The 21,893-nt window shown below is 43.2% G+C and overlaps 1 protein-coding gene across 31 annotated transcripts in view; it reads right to left on the bottom strand.

Annotated features, from left to right (window-relative positions):
* Positions 1 to 21,893, bottom strand: part of ZBTB20 (zinc finger and BTB domain containing 20) — a 715,034-nt gene that overhangs the window by 355,121 nt on the left and 338,020 nt on the right. The window contains exon 1 of one of the 31 annotated variants that reach the window (XM_089772502.1): positions 2,898 to 5,993. The exons of the other annotated variants lie outside the window; for them this stretch is intronic. The gene's annotated coding sequence lies outside the window, so the exon portion shown is untranslated. Of the gene's footprint in view, positions 1 to 2,897; positions 5,994 to 21,893 lie in introns of those variants that run through there. 31 annotated transcript variants of the gene reach the window in all.

Here is a 21,893-nt window from a genome sequence, read left to right as displayed (position 1 = left end):
GGTTGATCTGCCCACACTCTCTGGTCGGGGGGAGCAGAGCAATGTGGCTGGGAGCTGGGGGAGCAGAACAGACTAGAGCTGGGTTGCTTTGCTTCCTTCCACCACCGCTGGTGACTCCTACTGCCAGGCTCCTTGTATCTCTTGGGGCACAGTTTAGGGTAAGAGGTGGGGAGAAGGTAGAGCAGGGGTTGGTTTTGGAGGAAGGGGTGGAACAGGGCCAGGGCAGGAAGAGGCAGGGCCTGGGATGGAGTGGCTGAGGGGAGGAGGCAGGAAGAGTGAGGCTCTCACCCAGGCTAAAATTGGCGTGGGGAGGAGTCACATGGGAGGATGGTCCCATGATTGGTGACCCTCTCTCTCCCCAGCAGTCTCCACTGTACTCAGGGTTGTGAGGAACCTCTCTAGTATCTTCCTTTAGTGTAAAGCAATTTAGTACCATGGATTAGCTCCCTGGAACCGCCAGCTTCTGGCAACACAAGCACTGCTTTCTAGGAAGCCACAAGCCTTGCTTTCTCAGTACAGGTTAACAATAGGCACGCACCCCCCCACACCCCCCCACACACACAAGTTTTTCAAGCATTCCCTGTTGCATCCATTCCCTGATCCACAGAACAAAAAGAGTTATCAGGACTGCTGGTTCCAAAGAAACAGTACGTCACAACTTACCTGTTACACCTCACAACACTGCTCTGCTGAACACACTGAACGTAGATATATTTATAGCAGAAACAAGAATAACTGTATTCGCAAAGAACACAGATTGAAGTGCAAAAATAAGGAGGTTAGTTAAACAGAAATTAAAAGGTACAGTGAGTAAAGTAAAATCCCTGTAAGCTGAATGGATACTTTTCAAAGACGCCATAATAGAGGCCCAACTTAAATGTATACCCCAAATTAAAAAACATAGTAAAAGAAGTAAAAAAGAGCCACTGCGGCTTAACCATGTAAAAGAAGCAGTGAGAGATAAAAAGGCATATTTTAAAAACTGGAAGTCAAATCCTAGTGAGGTAAATAGAAAGGAGCATAAACACTGCCAAATTAAGTGTAAAAATGTAATAAGAAAAGCCAAAAAGGAGATTGAAGAACAGCTAGCCAAAAACTCAAAAGGTAATAATAAAATGTTCTTTAAGTACCTTAGAAGCAGGAAGCCTGCTAAACAACCAGTGGGGCCCCTGGATGACTGAGATACAAAAGGATCACTTAAAGATGATAAAGTCATTGCGGAGAAACTAAATTAATTCTTTGCTTCAGTCTTCATGGCTGAGGACGTTAGGGAGATTCCCAAACCTGACCCATCCTTTGTAGGTGACAAATCTGAGGACTTGTTACATATTGAAGAGTCATTAGAGGAGGTTTTGGAATTAATTGATAAATCGAACAGTAACAAGTCACTGGGACCAGATGGCATTCACCCAAGAGTTCTGAAAGAACTCAAATGTGAAATTGCAGAACTATTAACTATGGTTTGTCACTTATCCTTTAAATCAGCTTCTGTACCCAATGACTGGAAGATAGCCAATATAATGCCAATATTTAAAAAGGGCCCTAGAGGCCCAGCAATTACAGACCGGTAAGTCTAACGTCAGAACCGGGCAAATTAGTTGAAACAATAGTAAAGAATAAAATTGTCAGACAAATAGAAGAACATAATTTGTTGGGCAAAAGTCAACATGGTTTCTGTAAAGGGAAATCCTGTCTTACTAATCTATTAGAGTTCTTTAGGGGTCAACAAACATGTGGACAAGGGGGATCCAGTAGATATAGTGAACTTAGATTTCCAGAAAGCCTTTGACAAGGTCCCTCACCAAAGGATCTTACATAAATTAAGATGTCAAGAGATAAGAGGGAAGATCGTTTCATGGACAGAGAACTGGTTAAAAGACACGAATAAATGGTAAATTTTCAAAACGGAGAGGGGTAACTAGTGGTATTCCTCAAGGGTCAGTCCTACAACCAATCCTATTCAACATATTCATAAATGATCTGGAGAAAGGGGTAAACAGTGAGGTGGCAAAGTTTGCAGATGATACTAAACTGCTCAAGGTAGTTAAAACCAAAGCAGACTGTGAAGAACTTCAAAAAAATCTCACAAAACTAAGCGATTGGGCAACAAAATGCCAAATGAAATGTAAAGTGGATAAATGTAAATTAATGCACATTGGAAAAAATAACCCCAACTATACATATAATATGATGGGGGCTAATTTAACTACAACTAATCAGGAAAGATATCTTGGAGTCATTGTGGATAGTTCTCAAGACATCTATGCAGTGTGCAGCAGCAGTCAAAAAAGCAAACTGGATGTTAGGAATCATTAAAAAACGAGTAAGACAGAGAATATCTTATGGCCCTTATATAAATTCATGGTACGCCCCCATCTTGAGTACTGCGTACAGATGTGGTCACTTCATCTCAAAAAAGATATACTGGCATTAGAAAAGGTTCAGAGAAGGGCAACTAAAATGATTAGGGATTTGGAACGGATCCCATATGAGGAGAGATTAAAGAGACTAGGACTTTTCAGCTTGGAAAAGAGGAGACTAAGGGGTGGGATATGATAGAGATATATAAAATCATGAGTGGTGTGGAGAAAGTGAATAAGGAAACATTATTTACTTGTTCCCATAATATAAGAACTAGGGGCCACCAAATGAAACTAGTGGGCAGCAGGTTTAAAACAAATAAAAGGAAGTTCTTCTTCACACAGTGCATAGTCAATCTGTGGAACTCCTTGCCTGAGGAGGTTGTGAAGGCTAGGACTATAACAGGGTTTAAAAGAGAACTAGATAAATTCATGGGGGTTAAGTCCATTGCCAGTATGGGTAAGGAATGGTGTCGCTAGCTTCTGTTTGTCAGAGGGTGGAGATGGATGGCAGGAGAGAGATCACTTGATCATTACCTGTCCAGTTCACCTGGCATTGGCCACAGTCAGCAGACAGGGTACTGGGCTGGATGGACCTTTGGTCTGACCCAGTACGGCCGTTCTTATGTTCTTATGAAGAATACTGGAAAGAAATGATTTTATATAAAACAAAATTTTAATACTCTTCCTAGATACTTCCTTAACTCATGCTATCCTCCTGTCTAAGAGTTCATCTAATAAAGAAGCCAACTTTCTACTTACACAAAACCAAGCGCACTTGGCCTGATGCCTGCCATGCCCCTCCTCCAAGGTCCTGCCCCAGTCCCTGCCCAACCCTTTCTCCAAGGTTCTGTCCCTGCTCACTCCATTCTTCCCTCTTTCCTGTTGCTTGTTGTCTCTAACCTCACTCACTCTTAGGCGCAAGAAGCAGAGGTGCTTTGCAGCCCACAGTCCCCAGGGGCCGTGCAGGCTCCGCTGTGCTCGGGGTCCTGCTGCCACGTATAGCTGTGGCTAGGTTCCCAGCATTCCTGGAGCAGATGGACTGGAGGCTATTTGTGGCAATGGCATCTGGTCCAGGAGAGTTGGCCACCCTAGGTGTGACCTCAACTTGGGGTGGTGAGGGGCACAAAAAGGTGTAGGGGGCCAGCTGAGCACCCCAAAAAATAGTCCCAGCACCACTACACTCACTTGATCATTTTCACCAGTCCAGGGCAGAGAGCTGAGGTGTGTGTGTGTGGGGGGGAGGGTTCTGGCTGGAAGTGCAGATTCTAGTGTAGGGCTGTTTGAGGGATTTGAGGCACAGGAGGGAGCTCTGGGCAGGGACCAAGGAGTTCAGAATGCTGTAGGGGGATCAAAGCTGGGGCAGAAGGTTGAGATGTGAGGGGGGAGATGGAGGGTTCTGGCTGGGAGTGTTGACTGTGAGGTGGAGCTGGTGATGAGGGGTTTGGAGTGCAGGAGGTGCTCCAGGCTGGGACTGAGATGTTCAGAGGGTGGGCTGGAGCAAGGAATTGGGGTGAGAGGGCTTCAGGTTGCAGAGTCTGGGTGATGCTTACCTCAAGCAACTCCTAGAAGCAGTGGCATGTACTCCCCTAGGTCCTAGGTGGAGACAAGCCAGTCAGCTTTGCACACTGCCCCATTGGCAACAGTTCCCAATGAGAACCAACACTTGGGGTGGCAGCAATGTGCAGCACTCCCTGACTGCCCGTACAGGTAAGAGCGGGAGTGGGGACATGTCACTGCTTCTGGGAGCCATGGCAGACTTTTAATGGCCCAGTCAGCAGTGCAGACCAGAGCCAGCCAGGCTCCCTTTTCAACCAGGTGTTCCAGTTGAAAATTGGATACCTGGCAACCCTATCATCTGACCCAAAGTTTTCTCCTGCATTTTCAACCAAGCTGTTTCATGAATGATGCCTGGGTAGCTGTTTGCACCCCTAAATATACAAACATGAATCTTTGATGTGTACTTCAGGATAGGGCCCACCCCTTCTCTCTGTAGTATACCACTTCCTAATAATTTTCTCTCTTTGAAGAGTTCACAATCGCTCATTAGCATTACATTGAAACTGGTAAGTGGAGGCCCACTGTGAACTATACAATATTTAATTTACATGTGAAAAAGCAGAGAAATACAAAAATGTTGCCTGAAAGATAACCTGTTTTTCCCCTTTGCTGGTGACCAGTCCTTAGACAGTGACCTTATGAACATGACTTTCAGTAGATATCCATAACTTCTTACACAATATCCATACATGCATTTTGCAATGATATTGATGACCAGTGTGACACTGGCTTTTCTTAGACGTCTCACATGACCCCTTTTGGTATCCCAGTTAACACCAGACCCTGTTACCTTTAGGCAGACCTTATGATTGCTGCTAGCTGGTATCAAGAGTTCCCTGGATCACTGTGAATGGATGGACTAGGCTGAGGTCCCCTGATGGAGACCCTGTGGTCCTGACAAACCCCATCCCAAAAAAAGTTCAGTAGAGAGGTCCTCCAAGGTTAGAGTGACTGCAGGGGGAAGCAACCAATCAGGGTCTAGTAAGGCCCTATAAAAGAGCTGCAGAGCAGAGCAGCAGTTAGTTGCTGTGTAGAGCTCAAGGAGTGAAGACTGGGTGGCTGGCTGGAAGAGTAGCAGTGCAGCAGACAGCTCAATGTAGAGAGCTCACAGCAAACAAGACAGAGTCCTGGAGTAGAGTCAAAGACAGCACAGACCATGGGGAAGCGGTTCAAAGGACTGAAACCAGAGGGGATTGGAAAGTGTGAAGATGTTGCTTCCAGGAAGGAAGCCACGAAGGCAACACTCTATTCCAGAGAGGGAACAAATTGAGAGACATTAAAGAAGGCACCAAGAGAGGGCTTGTACCCTGGAAGGGGGTTGTTTTATTTTGCACACATAGGCTGTGTGATTCGGGCAGAGGGCTGAATCACCAAAGAGTCTCTATAAACAAGAGAGAGACAGTGGGCATACACACTCAGTTAGAAGGCGGGAGGGGAGTGCAACCCTATTACACACACAGAATTCTCCATGATTTTTTGAGAGCGAGGTGATTAAGAACATCTGTATACAGCTCTGCTGCATTCAAGATGATGATCACCATTTCAAGAAATACATCTTCTCTTCCCAAGTACTTAGAAGTCATTGAAAACAGAAGTCAGAACTCAATATGGAACTCCTGGCATTTCCAGGAGTGAGTAACCCTGATCCAGTGCTATTTTCCCTCTGATCAGATCCTAAGAATACTGGATATGCAGGTAAAAGGGAAAAAGATAAACGGGGTAGATCCTACTGAGCATCAAGGACAGTTGAAAGACTTTGCCTTACCCCAATCTGTACTTATCAGCCTATTTATCTATAAAATCACACAACAGAGATTTCATCCAGTTGTTTTTTCAACTTTATAGCACCAAAAAAGTGCTTTCAATCCATCAAGGACTGTACTTAAAATCTAGGGTATTATGTATATTAGCTTATAACTACTGACCCTGAAGATTTTTCAAAAAAATGCATACTTTTATGGCATGTTTAAAACCCCTGAACAAGATCTGAAATTTGTGAGTCAAAAATTAAAAATTAAGAAATAAAACCAAACATAACTTTAAGAGACTTTAAAATATTTTGGTGTAAATTACACATGGTAATGTAAGACAGCAATATTATTTGCTAAATGAAACCCATTTAAATATTTTTTTTAGTTCTATGGCCCATGCGTAGCTGCAATGTTCTGTGCTAATTATTAGAAAATGTCTATAATTTGTAACAACCTATATAATCTATAGACAATTTAAAGATACATATAAGAAATCCCTTTTTATATCCTTTTCATATACATGGAAACCCTCCACTCTTTCATTTTTTTCTTTCTTTCTGGTCTTGATAGTCCTAATTTTTGATCCTCACATTAAACTAAGACTGCTAAAGAGGGGCAAACTAAAGTCCTACGCACACTCAAGAATACATCTTAACTCACTCTTAATGTCTGACACAGACAGTTTAAGAGGTTTGGATGACATATTTCATATTGTGCCATGGTTACATTTTTTTAATATTAGTTAAATTAGCAAATTTCATAGTGCTTGAAAAACTCCCTCTCCTAGAAATATAATAAGGATATAAAAGGGAAGAGATGACCATTAGTTAGCATGCTACTTATTTTCAGCACTATCAGATAAGCACCTTTCAGAGAATACTAACAATTAGTTAATAATATTAGTTTTGTGATAACCATAATGACTGAACATTTGTACTAATTTTATCTATGATCATTTAATAACTAGCCTATTAATTTTGCCCCCAGCAAGTCCCTGTCTATAGTTTTAGTGCTTTTAAGAACCCTGCTAAACTGAGAAATTGTATCTAATTATTCATTTTGCACCAGATTGATTACCTAATAGTCTACCTGTAGAGGGTGTCCTATAAAGCAACATTTATACAGAGAGGAGACTATTTAGACTAGTGCAGCCAACCACCTCATTTCTCCCATATTTGTAAAAATTCTGCACAGAGAACGAGTATCTACTACCTACTAAAATGCAAGGAAGTTCTATCTTTTCTTATGAAAAAAGGGGAATATTGCTCAAATTCAGGAAATGCATCTTAATTCTTCAGTAAACAATACATTCAGAAAGTACTGAGTGGGCCCTGCATGTAATGCATCCTATGTTGCTCGAAAGGCTACAAATGGCTATGTAATGTTAATACGCAAACAAATACCTCTTGCTTCTTGGCACCTTGTCTGGAAATAGGTCTTAATATCTGGTGCATGGAAGTACCTCTGTCAGATTTAAAAACCAATTACTACAGTCAGCCAGTATTGAAGCCAGGCTCGCTGGGTCTGTAGGTGGCATCCTTTGCCTCCATGCTACAGCAATAATACTGAACCACTGCCTCTAACCAGTGGCTTTCATGCTAAAGATCTAGAGCTGCAGCCTAGCCAAATCCCAAGCCCCTGACTGACTGGACAAGACAGAGTTCTCATTGGGTATCTGGACTGTATAATGAACAGGAAGAGCAAGCTACCTGAGCAGCAGGCCATTGGTTGCTATCTACACCATCTTGCTACCCTGTTGTTCTGTCTAATCCTGCCTTACTACCCTGTTGCCTTGTCCAGTCCTGCCTTCTTCCTGACCATACCCTGTCTTGTCACCTTGTCTGATCTTGCCTCCCTACTCTGCTATCCCAGCCCCTTGGGTTGGATCTCCCAGCTGCCAATCCTTGTGAGAAATCTGACCTTGCCCCAGGCTGATTGAACTCCTGGCTACCATACTATCCTTGAACCATTTGACTGTGAATCTGAACTATTTTAGTGACTGGGAATTCACTTACAAATATTAAATTAGTACTTGGAGAAGACTTTAATCCTCTGGTAGAACCCAAACTACACAACATGCCCCTCTATTTTCAAATGAACTGAACTCTAAAATATTCAGTACTATCCTTGATTAAATAAAAAATTAGAACACTTTTTAGAGATATAGTTTAGTCCTATAATAGGAAAATAATATACAAGACTGGTACGACACTCCTTTATACCAATACAATTGTGCCAAGAGTAGGGGATGTATTAGCATATATTAATAAATATTGGTATATATTGATAAAAGTACCATACCCCTCCCCAAAACAGTTATACTGATGCAAAAGCTGTGTGTAGACCAGCCTTCTAAATTCAAATGGTACAAAATTTTATTTCCAACCGCCATGATTCCTGATCTATAGGAGTTTATTCAGTGAGGTTGAAACAGCCCCAAGATATATTTTTAAGTGTGATATTTATCTCAGATTATGCACAAGCATACACCTTGCTAGAAGCATAGGATGTTAAAGACCAATCTAGTATTCAGGGATCACTCAGTGCTTAAAGCGTTTGCCAGATCTCTAATTTATTTTTGTGTGGTTCCAACTGATTGAGCATAAAAATAAGACCTTGACTGCACTCCTCTTGGTCTCTGTCTGGAAAGCTCAACTCTTAAATGCACAGTGCCTAATACCACAACCAGATACCCAGATGGAGATTCCCTTCTTATATGTTAAAAATGAAAACATTTGTCTATATATTCAACAGTGTTTTGGAATAAATCACAAAAGGCCATTCTTTTCCCAGGTTTTGTGGGAGATATTTAAAGCATCTATTAGAGGAATGACCGTGATACATACTTCATGCAAATCAAAGGAGCCATTTCATCAGATCCTCTTAGAAAGAAGCTCAAATCTCATCAACAACTGAGCACTGGCTCTTCCCAAAAAACAAAGCTGAAGCTGTAGATATGCATGTACAACTTGGCATCATTATCACATCTCTAGGCAATAGCAGCTCTCTCATATGCCCAACAACGGTTTTTTGAATTTGGAAAAAGAGCCAGCCGTATGCTTTCAAAAATATGCCATTCCACCAATGCCCCAATCATTATATCTCCAACTGAAACAGAAGAAAAACTTGTTAAGAAAGCACCTATTATTAAGTACCAAATCCCCATCCCTCCCCATTTTGAATACCCTCAGGGACCCCTTCTATAACACAAAGGCATACTTTTTCAAGAACACCCAAATCTTGTGGATTATTTAAGAACAAAATGTAATATCTGAAGCAGAGATATTGACAGATGAAGTTCAAAATGGTATATGGGACCTTCCAAATGGCAAATTTCCAAGACTTTAGAAATGAGTTCTATCCATCTTTCCAGGAGCTTTCAGTGCTTTGTATTACTCAAATGTTCTCTCGCTCCCTTGAACTGGGAAAATAGCCCTCTTCCTATTTGGAAGACAGTATAACCATACTCTTGAAAAAAGATGAAAAATTCTGAAGGCTGTAGATCATTTCAACCAATGTAATTTATTAGCCCACAGAATAAAATACAATTGAGAATCTTAGCAAACTAGATATCCCTAGTCCCACCATGACTAATTCAAAGTGTCCAATCTAACTTTATTTCAAGGAGAGCTTTAAACCATATTATTTTATAAATACTAAACATCATTCAACACAATAAACAAACAAAAAAGTTCCTTTTTCCTAACTTTAAGTGTGGAGAAGCTATTCAGTACAGTTCATAAAGCAATAGGGAATTTTAATTTCAGACATCAATTTATAATCTCCATCTAATTGTTAAGAACACAATGTAAGAACATAAGAATGGCCATACTGGGTCAAACCAAAGGTCCACCTAGCCCAATAATATACCTTTTGACAGCTGTCTGTGTCAGATGCTTCAGAGGGAATGAACAGAACAGAGCAATTATTGAATGAACCATCCCCCATCATCTTGTGCCAACTTCTGGAAGAAGTTTAAGGACTTCCCAAGCATGGGGTTGTGTCCCTGATCATTCTGGGTAATAGCCATTGGCAGACCTATCCTCCACGAACTTATCTAATATATCCATCTCTATTGCTTTATTTGGTAGGTTTCTGATCAGAGACTTAGGGCCTAATACAAAGCCCACTGAAATCAAAGGAGAAATTCCCATTGGCTTTTATAGGTTTTAAAAGAACTAAGGCATGGATGTCTTTTGTGAATGCCACTGTTTGCTTTGTCCACTGACCTGCTGTAATAGCTAAAGCAGATTCTCCAGAGATTTGAGACATCACAATCCCTGATAAATAATATAATCTTGCTCTTTTCATTTTGCTTTATCTCAATGAAATGTGACTCTTCATTAAATGCTTCAAATCAGTCTTAGAGATGTACAGTTCAATATCTGTTTTTATGTAAATATGACTAATCAGAGGCAATCATCTTAGGTACCCATTGAACAAGAGATTCTTTAACTTCCTAGGCCTATGGCCACTTAAGAGATTCAAATAACTGGGGTATAGCTTTCATCCATTAGATTATTAATATTAAATCTACAACCCCTTTGACATATCCTAAGTCCAACTTCTAAGATAGCATAATGTACCACTATTTGCAAGTGACTGAGTCAACTTGATAAAAGTGAATGTCCTTTCTTGAGCATTGTACTTCCACTTACTTGATATAAAAAAGGACTCCACAGAGCATTCAGGAATTGTATATGGCATGAAAAGAGACCAAAAAGCAGCTTGCTGGAGCACCAAACACAGAACAAAAATGAAGCAATGACCACTCCAAGTGGAAATTATAAAATGGTTCAGCTGTCATTTAATATGTTTGGGACAGGCTATATTTTACAGAAATTCCCAGCCCCAAAATGAGAAAGCACTGAAGAAGCATGCAGCTCTCTTGTTTATTTTTTACAGTCTCATTTGTGGCAAAACTTCTTTGCTCCCTGAGAATACCAGACAATATCCAATCCTGTGACTCCTCCTGGAAATACAGAAATAGACACTAAAAAGTAATTTGGTACAGAACCAAAATCCTTCTTAACTCTCCTGATACGCAGGCTACCAGGTTTCCCTCCAGTACAGAAAAATGCTAACTTTGAAAAATGGGATGCCAAGGGACTATCAATCACTGGAAACTTTTTCCAGGACACAGCTCTACTGAATTCTGAATAGCTCAGAATTGAATTGAATTTATTTTTTTGGAATTTCTATGTGTATCTACAAGGTAAATGCATTCTAGACAGAGTTACTAAAGCAAAAAATTCCAGAACAACTGATTAACAGAAACGATCAGACAGTGGCCTAAATAAAATAAGTTCCTATCTCTGTTTTACAGTTTCTTTATTGAGAAGAACTTGGTACGTTTTATCTGAAAACACTGGAACTTTTTTTATGTCGCCAAATGAACAATGCAGCTAAATCAGTACATGTTTTCTAAACAACTAAGTTGAGACAAATCTGCATTTTTCACCAAAAAGATTTTCAGCTAGAAAATTTCACCTGCCTCTACTCCTATTGGCCATTCATGACAGGGTCTGATTATAATCTCAGTTACACCTCCGTAAACCTGAAACTGAACCTCAAACATAGATTGTGGGAACTGAGGTAAGAATCAGGCCCTTGATACACTGCTGTGTAGGGATGTGAAAGACTAGCTGATTATCCTGTAAGTAAATGCTCCCCCCCTTGCTGCTTCTATCAGAAAGAGGCAGCAAGGGGGGGGGGGGGACAAGGGGGTACTTCAAAGTGGCAGCGCCACGTGGAGCCTGGGACTAGTCCCCAGGCTCCACATAGCATTGTCGCTTTGAAACGCGTCAGGCTCTGCCTGGCGTTTCAAAGCGGCAGCACCGCACAGAGCCCGGGGTCAGTGGGGAGTCCCCAGCTGATCCCAGGTTCCACCTGGTGCTTTCGCCTTTAAAGTGTAGCAACAGCCCTGGGGCTTTTTCTACACATCAGAGGCGGAGATGCCCTATCGACTAGTCGAATAGCTGATGCGAAATGCATCAACTATTCGATTAGCCAATTACCCAAAATTTAACATCCCTACTGCTGTGTTGGCCCCTTCTTGGTGCAATGAGAAGGTCATGTAGTAATCACACTAATATTTGGACAGTGATAAGAGACTCAAGGCCAACATTAATCTATAATATTACAATTCACAGATCCAAAACACTTTTCCAACGGGAGATATCCCTCTGCATTCTGAAATAGTCATTCTTTCTGTGGCAATGACTTCATTGGGCTTTGATCCTGCTCCATGGGCAAGATGGTATTTTCTTAAAAAAAAAACAAACCCAGTATCATATCAAGCATATAGAATAATGATTGATTTTTTGCATTTTAAAATATGGTACAGCTTCAATTATCCAACCATCAGTGAACCCAAACATGGCCATATCTCCTGTCATTTATTAATTAAATGGTAAATTGACTCTATTATTAAGTATTTCCACAAAGCCATAGGCATGCAGGGCTTTTTGGCTATTGGTAAACTTTATTATTAAAACTTATTCAGTGTCCTTCCTATGTTATTCATACTCTAATAAACACTGACAATTATTTATTAAAACAACATTTACAGCATGTCACTGGGTGGGCTACCACATCTCTAGGTCCCCAGGGATAGAAGCATCCCTATGACTTAGGAAGGCAGTACTCTTGACATGTAAACATACAACATCTCTGTGCACTGTACAAAAAACAAAAGCAAAACTATGTATTGTGTGCACTCTGACAATTTCTAATCCCGCTATGAGTGACCGACTGTCTCAATGGCATGTTATCGGGTAAGATCGTAGATTGGTAAGATCTAAATTGTCTCTTTCCTGAGTCTTACCCCTATTCAATAAAGTTTATGAACTTGTATAAAAGACAAAACTTCCAGAGGTATTAAGTAACATGATGTTCATTCTGATGGCTCTTGCAAAGAAAAAGTGGTCTGCAGTCCAGGCATGATGGGGATGGGGCTGAGCAGCGCCTCCCAGAGGGCTTAAGATATACTGGAAAGAAAAAAAAAAAGCTGACTGCTTGAAGACAATATGCCCAGGAAGAGTCCACTGGGCAACAGGATTTAATATGTCAGGGCATGTCTACAGTACAGGGAAGATCAACCCTCCAGAGGTTGAACTTTTATTGTTTGATTTGGTGGGTCAGTGTAGACCCATAAATCGAATGCTGAGGGCAGCCCTCACCAGCGTCCAATCCTCCTCCTTCTGCAAAGAGTAAGGGAAGCTAGTGGGAGTATGTGCTCCCATCGGGCTCCTACACCATGGACATGCCGGCGGCTCAGTTTAAGGTAAGACAAATCCAGTTAGACCACGCCTCAGAAAAAGATATAGCCCAACTCTTCCCCCGAGTCTCTCTGCCAGTGCAGGGAATGAGTAGAAGCATATCCCTTTTCCCATGCCCTCCATTACAGGCAATAAGATTATGGCTGACTCCTTTTTAGGTGAATTAACTCCACGTACTCTTTATTCCTTCTTTTATACCAACACAGCAATATTCACAACAATGTAGCATTTATTGTTGAAAGGCAGAAGCAGAAACATTACAGGCAGTCCCCGAGTTACGCGGATCCGACTTATGTCGGATCCGCAGTTACGAACGGGGTTTGCTGCCCGTCTCCCTGATCTGATGGAGACCAGCAGACCAGGGAGACAGGAAGCAAAGCCTCTGAGGACGCCGGCAGCGGGTCAGCCAAGGCGTGTCTGGGCTGTCCGCTGCTCACGACTTTGCTCCACGTCTCCCCAGACCAGGGAGACGGGGAGCAAAGCCGGGGAGCACGTGGGCAGCGGACAGCCCAGACGCGCCGCGGCTGTCCCGCTGCCGGCGTGTTCCGCGGCTTTGCTCCCTGTCTCCCTGGTCTGCTGGTCTTCAGCAGACCAGGGAGACGCGGAGCAAAGCCAAGGAGGACCCGGGCGGCAGGACCGCGGTGCGTCTCGGTCCCCCGCCCGCGTCTCCCTGGTCTGCTGGGGGGGTGGGGGCGCAGCTAGTACGCCCCTCCCCCCCAGCAGTCCAGGCTTTTCTCCGGACGCCTGTGGTAGAGCAGCTAGGGTTCTGGTGGATTGGTCCAGTAGTGCCGAGGAGCGGTGCTACTGGAGCAACCCAGCAGCACCCCAGCTGCTCTGCCCCAGGCGTCCCCAAGTCAGCTGCTGCTAAAACTCACCAGCGCTGACTACAGGAAGCCCGAGGCAGAGTTGCTCTGCCCCGGGCTTCCTGGAATCAGCCACTGATCAGTTTCAGCAGCAGCTGACTTGGGGACGCCTGGGATTCTTAAGTTGAATCTGTATGGGTATGTCTACACTACCCTCCTAGTTCGAACTAGCGGGGTAATGTAGGCATACCGCACTTGCAAATGAAGCCCGGGATTTGAATTTCCCAGGCTTCATTTGCATAAGCGGGGAGCCGCCATTTTTAAAACCCCGCTGGTTCGAACCCCGTGCAGCGCGGCTACACGGGGCACGAACTAGGTAGTTCGAACTAGGCTTCCTAGTTCGAACTACCGTTACTCCTCATTTCACGAGTTCGAACTAGCGGGGTAGTGTAGACATACCCTCTGTAAGTCAGAACTGGCGTCTAGATTCAGCCTGTTGAAACTGATCAGAGGCTGATTCCAGGAAGCCCGGGCCAGAGCAACTCTGCCTCCGGCTTCCTGTAGTCAGCCGCTGGTCAGTTTCAGCAGTGGCTGAATCTGGACGCCTGTTCCAACTTTCATACAGATTCAACTTAAGAACAAACCTACAGTCGCTATCTTGTACGTAACCCGGGGACTGCCTGTATACAAATGGTTGAGAAATGGGATGGCCCTCCTTAATATCTCTGGATATTAAGATAGGCCAGCCTGATATTATAACCAGTCACAGGTGAACAGTCACAACACAACTAAATTCTAACTCATTATTCTGTTTCAGAGAGGGACTCTAGACTCAATGGTTGCTACTGCTGATTTACTACTGCGCTGCTGACATGATGGATATTGATTATTAAGACACTAATCTTTCCATGCACATATGCTGCAACAATATATCTTCTCCACTAAGACTCCCCTAAAACCAAAGAACTGGGTGTTACAATACAATATGCATGGTGAGAGAAATGTATGAATAGTCATGAGGTTTGGGGTCTGAAGTGGGATAGTGTAGCCTTCCTCTGACCCGGCGGGGGGGGGGGGGGAGAGAACCACACTCTCTGACCTGGCAAGTGGAGCCAGGTTGAGCTCACCCCACCCACTGGAAGTGGACAGGCGGGGCAGGAAGTGGGAGTGGGAGTGGGAGCTGAACTAGGGAAGGAGACATATGTGTCCTGCTTGCTGCAGCCCACAGACCTTGATGCCAAGCCAGGCAGCACCCTGGACCTGGAGAGGCTCAATGTTGCAGAGGAGCTAGCACTGGTGAGACTGCCAGCAGCTGCTTACCTGGATAAACTAGAGGAACCTGATCTAGAACTTGGGTGGGAAGCAGCCTGTTTTTGTTTAATGACTTTGAGGCTTGACAGCAGGTCAGCATGTTGTGGGAGGATCCCCACTGACCTAGAGGCAAGACACCTCCTTTCCCCACTGTTAGCGCCCTAGACTAGAATACAGTGGCGTTGAATGTGACTGAATTCCCCTATCCTGGACACCCCAGTACAGAGGTAGCAGACTATTCAGCTAATTCCCTCAACAGTGAAGTGTGACATAGTGTAGTTCTACATTGCGAGGATCTATTGGAAAAAGATATGCAAAATGCACTGTCTAGACTGGGCCAAATTTCGGAAAACCCTCTTCTTTCAAAAGCCCCCTTCTTCCTCGTGGAATGAGGAATACAGGGGCTTCTAAAAGAGCATTTGCTCTTCCATTTTTTTTTTTTTTGCAGAAGAGCAAATGTGTTCCCTGGATGCAGCGGAGTTTTCTTGGGATATCTCTGGTATCCCGAAACCCCCCCGCAGTCTAGCTGTACCATTGTAAGGCAGTGTGTACCCCCTCCCCAACTAAGGTAGAAAGAGTGACTGACACATTACAGGGTCTATGTATAGCAGTTTTTCTAAACAGGAAGAAATCTAGCAGAATTTATTCAGTGTGTCAGTCATATACATTGTTATCAATGATGCAGCACTTACTGAGCACCTATCAGAATCAGGAACTCAGAGCCAAACTCTGGTTAATGACCACAATATCCCATGACACCAAATTTCACAAGTTAACTGCATGTTGTGTGAAGAAGTTTATGTTTGTTTAAAACCTGCTGGCTGTTACTTTCATCAGCTGACCCTTGTGGCATGTGAAGAGGTAAATAACAATTACCTATTCACTTTCTCCACACCATTTGTGATTGTATAGCCTTCTATCACATTCTTGCCTCACTAATCTCTTTTCTAAAATGAACAATCTTGGTCTTTTTAATCTCGCCTTGTATAGAAGCTGCCCCATACCCTTAATCATTTTTGTTGCCCTTCTCCATACCTTTTCCAATTGTAATATACCATTTTAGAGATGGAGCAACCTGAATTGCATGCCATATTCAAGTTGTGGGCATTACATGAATTTATTACATAAAAACTACACAAGTAGAACTCTAGACATGCAAATGATAAAAATATTAGGTGGTTTACCTGGCATTGCTTGGGTCCTTAACTCAATTAATTTTTGCTTTTCTTCATTTAAACCATTGAACTGAGAATGAGGAGTTCAACATGCAGGCTGTCCCGGGGGGAGAGGACTACCCCAGCTATCTTTCACCCAGGCAGCTTGGGACCAGGTGAGAAGCACCTCTCCATGTCTGCTGTATCTCCAAAGGGTACAGCCAGGGGAGAGGTGCATATCCCCTGGCTGGGGGATGATGAACAGACAGACACACAAACATACATAAAGTCTCTCAAATATAGAGCAGATAGCTGTCCCTTTCGCCATCCCTGTCCCCTGCTGCTGCAATGGGGTTATAGCTGTCCCAGTCCCCATTTCCGGCCCATTGCTGCCCCCGTGTGGTCATTATACAGTATAAATGTTCCTACTTTCTATCCCATTCCCAATACGTCCCATTTTCCTGGTGGAACCAAACCTTTACCTTGCTTTAAGTTATGATAAGAGGAAGCTGCATACCAAAGTTAGTGACCCTAACTCTTACTGTTTTGGAGGAGATCTTGAACAGACAGACACACACACACATACACACACTCGGAGGCAGACAAACTCAAATACGGTATGTCTACACTACCCCGCTAGTTCGAACTAGCGGGGTAATGTAGGCATACCGCACTTGCAAATGAAGCCCGGGATTTGAATTTCCCGGGCTTCATTTGCATAAGCGGGGAGCCGCCATTTTTAAATCCCCGCTGATTCGAACCCCGTGCCGCGCGGCTACACGGGGCTCGAACTAGGTAGTTTGGACTAGGTTCCTAGGTTCCTAGGTTCCACGAGGTGTACCGGTAGTTCGGAATAGGAACCTAGTCTGAACTACCTAGTTCGAGCCCCGTGTAGCCGTGCTACACGGGGTTCGAACAAGCGGGTATTTAAAAATGGCGGCTCCCCGCTTATGCAAATGAAGCCCGGGAAATTCAAATCCCGGGCTTCATTTGCAAGTGCGGTATGCCTACATTACCCTCCTAGTTCGAAGTAGGAGGGTAGTGTAGACATACCCATATAGAGTAGAAGAAAGCCTCACCCCGGAAATCTGACTTATTTCCTTGTTTTGGGAAACTTTACATAGCACCATTAGAACATAAGAACAGCCATACTGGATGAGACCAACAGTCCATATAGCCCAGTAACCTGTCTGCCGACAATGCCAATTGCCTAGATGCCCCAGCAGTAGGCAACACAACAGGTATTCCTCATGTTATCCCTCCCCCTTCACCCATTTCCAAACAAACAGAGGCTAGGGACACCATTCCTACCCATCCTGGCTAATAGTTATTGATGGACTAACATCAATGAATCTATCTAGCTCTTTTTTGAAACCCATTAAAGTCCTAGCCTTCACCACTTTCTCTGGCAAGGAATTCCAGAGGTTGACAGTGTTTCACCCACACTACTCAAAGAAACAGAAGCAGCTCGCAGCTTAGTCATGGGAAAATGAAAATCCAGTGATAAGGTTAGCAGATTTCAGACAGGGCATTGATCCCATTATTGCTTAATCAAAAATTCATCTTTGTTTCTCTCTATTTCCAGTATCAATGGGCCAAATCCATTCCTACTGAGTTAATTCCATCCAATATGTAAAAACCCAACTGGACAGGACAGTTTTATTTTCTCCAAACTACTTTTGCCTGAAACCTTGATCATACTAATAAACAAAGATTAATCCAGATGCAAAGCTCATATCAAGAACCATATCTAACCTGGTACAAAGTTTAGGGAGTGAGGGTGGGTCCAAACATTTTCTCCCCCCCCCCTTTAGAGAGGCAAGTGCTAGATAATGAGTAATAATAAGAAAGAGATATTCACCTTGTGCAGTAACGGTAGTTCTTTGAGATGTGTGTTCCCGTGGGTGCTCCACTCTGGGTGTTGGTGCATCTTCACGCCGGTGACCGGAGACTTTTCCAGCCGTTTCTACCGCGCCATGCACGCACTGTGGCTCCCCCTTGTGCCGTTGGAGTCTGTTAGTCGAGCACGCATGGCACGACCCCTCCGTTCCTTCTCTATCCATTAGAGCATGGGGCTCCAAAGCAGGGGAAGGAGGGAGGGTAGTGGAGCACCCATGGGGACACACATCTCAAGAACTACCGTTACTGCACAAAGTGAATAACTCTTTCTTCTCCGAGTGGTGTCCCTGTGGGTGCTCCACTCTGGGTGACTACACAGCAACTGTCAGCCCGTGGAGGTGGGTTTGGAGCCCCATGTTAGTCACTGTGGATAGTACTGCTTGTCCCACCGCCCTGGAAGATGCGACTGAAGAGGAGAGAGCATAATGCTGTGTGAATGAATGGTCAGATGACTAGGTGGCAGCATTACAAATGTCCTGGATAGGAACGTTGCTGAGAAAGGCGGTAGTGGAAGACATCACCTTGGTGGAATGTGCTGTGATGGTTTCAGGTAAGTTTTTATCATAGAGTGTATAGCATGTCCGAATACAGGAGGAGATCTATTCTGAGATCCTCTGAAATGAGATTGCTTGTCCCTTGGATCGTTCTGCATAGGACAGAAACAGTCTAGGGGACGCTCACCAGGCTCTGGTGCTGTTAATATAAAATGCAAGTGCCCTGCGGACATCAAGAGTATGCCATGCAGCATGCACCAGATCGGCGTGCGGCTTAGGAAAAAAGGCAGGTAAGTGTATGGGTTCGTTGACGTAACTAATAGGATTAACTGGATTTTTGATGGGTTTTTTTGACAGAGGTCGAAAGGAAAAGAGGCTCCATCTGCTGCCGAGGATGGCAGAGAAGGAACTGAGGGGCCGCACCACGTGTGTGCCTAACAGACTCTAATGGCACAGGGGGGTGCCACAGCGCGTGCGCGGCGGAAACTACAGGAAAAGTCTCTGGCACAAGGATGCACCAGCACCCAGAGTGGAGCACCCACGGGGACACCACTTGAAGGAGAATGGATATTTATACAGCACCTTTAATCTGTAGATCTCAAAGTGCTTTACAAAGGGCTCCATTTAGCAAATAGGGAAACTAAGGCAAAGAGAGACTTTATTAATGAGAGTCAGTGACAGAGATGGGAGTAGAACAATTAGCCACTGTTATGATGCTGTATTTCCCCATAATTTATGGGTGGTCAATCTGAGGTTTTTTAGTTTAGGAGCATCTTGATTAATAATTTCACAAGGAAAAATTATCTGCTTTTCCAATCCCTCTTTCTCCTGAGTGTCTCTGTTTCCTGTTCCTGTAGCTTCCTTTTTTAGTCATCCCTCACCAAGTATTTCAGAAAAAAAATGCTAAATAAAGATCACAGCCTGTTCCATTATGTCCCCTTCTCCTCCTCCTCCTCCCTTCTTGAATTCTGTGCAATGTTGTGGCACCTATTAACTACCAATGTTTTCAGAATGACATTATACAAGGTGCAGGCTGTACCACTGTGCCCTAAAAATATCAACAACTGCATTAGTCTCACAATAATTAATGGCAGGCATTATGCAAATGACAACTTTTTCACTGCAAAATAATGACATTTCTTCATTTTGAGCATAGTTATGCAAAACAATGAATTGGGGATGATAAATCACACATGAGAATTAAGAAAGCCATAACGTTCCTGCCCAAGCAGGCAGAAAGACAGACAGACCGACAATTTAGAACACATTGTTTGTTCTCACTCCACTGTTAAATAATAAAAGCATAGCCAGTTGGCTATTAGAATATATGTGCAGTTTGTTTTTCCCCCTTTAGGCAACTATGCATAAGGGAATGTTAAATTCGAGCAACTGGATCATTACAAGTCAGAAGCAAATTTTTCTTTATTAACCTTAATAAGTCATTCACTCAGAGACTATACTCGTCAGGCAAATAAAAAGTATCACATGTCATTCTCCTACACATTAACTAATTTCTTATGCAAACATCACAATGTATAGCAATTACTGCCGCTCAGAAAAACAAAGTTGTTTTCAATTTATTTTATTGCTTTTGCACTTGGCTATTTCCCAGAGCACTTTATTGTCTTTCCCTACAGCAGCTTTAGGTGCAATTGAAAAGAAATGCATGAGCTAGGAGCTATTTCTTTGGCACATTCTGACATCTTGATTTCCTTAAAGTGACTTAAAGTGCCGGTAGAGGGTGGGACAGATCAGGTACTTACAGGTCCTCAGTGCCTACAAAGCTCACCTGGAATAGCTACGAATGCCCCTGTATCCAAACTTTCTGCACCATTCTCTACAGCGCCACCTGTTGGGACAGAAGGAGCTGGTACTGGAGTACCTATGCACTCCTTAATAGGCAGCTCCCTACACCATTCTTTCTAGTGACTCCTGATACAAGAGACTGATGTATCAAAGAATCATAGAAATTAGAGTTGGAAAGACTCACTGTGATAAACCCTCTCCTCCTCCCACCACCAAGCAGGGGCTTTCCCCTTGCAGTATTTTCTTATGTTTTGTTAGATCTTATTTTAAATGTGCAATTAAACAGTGCTTTTACCCTGTCCTTTGGGAGCTAATTCCACAGCCTAATAAATCATAAAGTGAGAAAGTTTTCCAGATAATCAGCCTAATTTTACTTTTTATTAATTTCATTTTATTAAACAGACATGTTTAATAATCCTGTAACATTTGTTATCGTGTCTCCTGCTGGCAGACTGTGGGACTGAACTAGCTTTGTTGTCCCTTAAAGCAATAGCATCAGCATAGCATCAGCACTATACCCTGAAGTATTTCCCAGGATAAGGGCTCCTCACTGTCAATGAAAGAGACTGGAACTAGAACAGCTGTGAAGTTACCTACTGACAATGCTCTTATACCACTTTACAGTGACTGCTCTTGAGGGATAAGTATAAATACATAAACCAGCCAGCAATTCTATAACATTTTGTTATAATATTATTGCCCTTCCACTTCCACCAACCACACCCCACCACCATCTAGTAATGGCTGTATTTAAAAATACTCAGCGCACAGTCTGTCAGCAACGGGCACATATACCACATGATCTGTGGTGATTAAACGGCATGGCTCCCTTTAAGGTTAATGAGGAGTAGGAGACCAACTACTCATGCATCACAGTGAACAGTCACCTCTAATTGTACCCGAGTCAATAAGAAGAACAAGCGTCACATTGTCTTTCTCCAAAATGTTAAGTACCATTTCTGTCCCTTTACCTTCACCTAGAGACAACTCTGAACATCATTACTGAAGCCATCAGCATGCAAAGGGCTGAAGAGAGATAACTACTTGTAAATAGCTAGGTTGAAAATAACCCTTGCCCTCGTATGCATAGTGGGAGTGATTACCCTCTCCCTTGTTCTTCTACAACCCATTTTACCATTTTTAGATGCAGTATTTCTAACATTCTCCCCCCCCCCCCAATATTTGGAAAAAGTCCTCCTCACACCCTAAAGTTAATAACATTTTGCAGCTCTCCTTAAATAAAATTCAGCCCATGCTGGATCAATAAGAATGATGCCTATTTCCCTAATGGCAGCCGATTGCCATTTGCTATTCAAATCAGACTAGATAAATTACAGTACATGCCAAGGAACAGGCCAGTGAATTAAGACAGGCCTCCTGAGGACCAGCGATATTATTAATCTTTTAAGACACTATCATATTTCTTCTTGACAGTGTGCGTAGACTCACAGACACACTGCACCCAGATTGAAATA

This window comes from Pelodiscus sinensis, chromosome 1 (genome assembly GCF_052426305.1).
Source record: "Pelodiscus sinensis isolate ZL-2025 chromosome 1, ASM5242630v1, whole genome shotgun sequence".
In the NCBI taxonomy this organism is placed as follows: domain Eukaryota; kingdom Metazoa; phylum Chordata; order Testudines; family Trionychidae; genus Pelodiscus; species Pelodiscus sinensis.
Note: the sequence above shows the minus strand (reverse complement) of the source record. Positions and strands in the feature narration are given on the sequence as shown.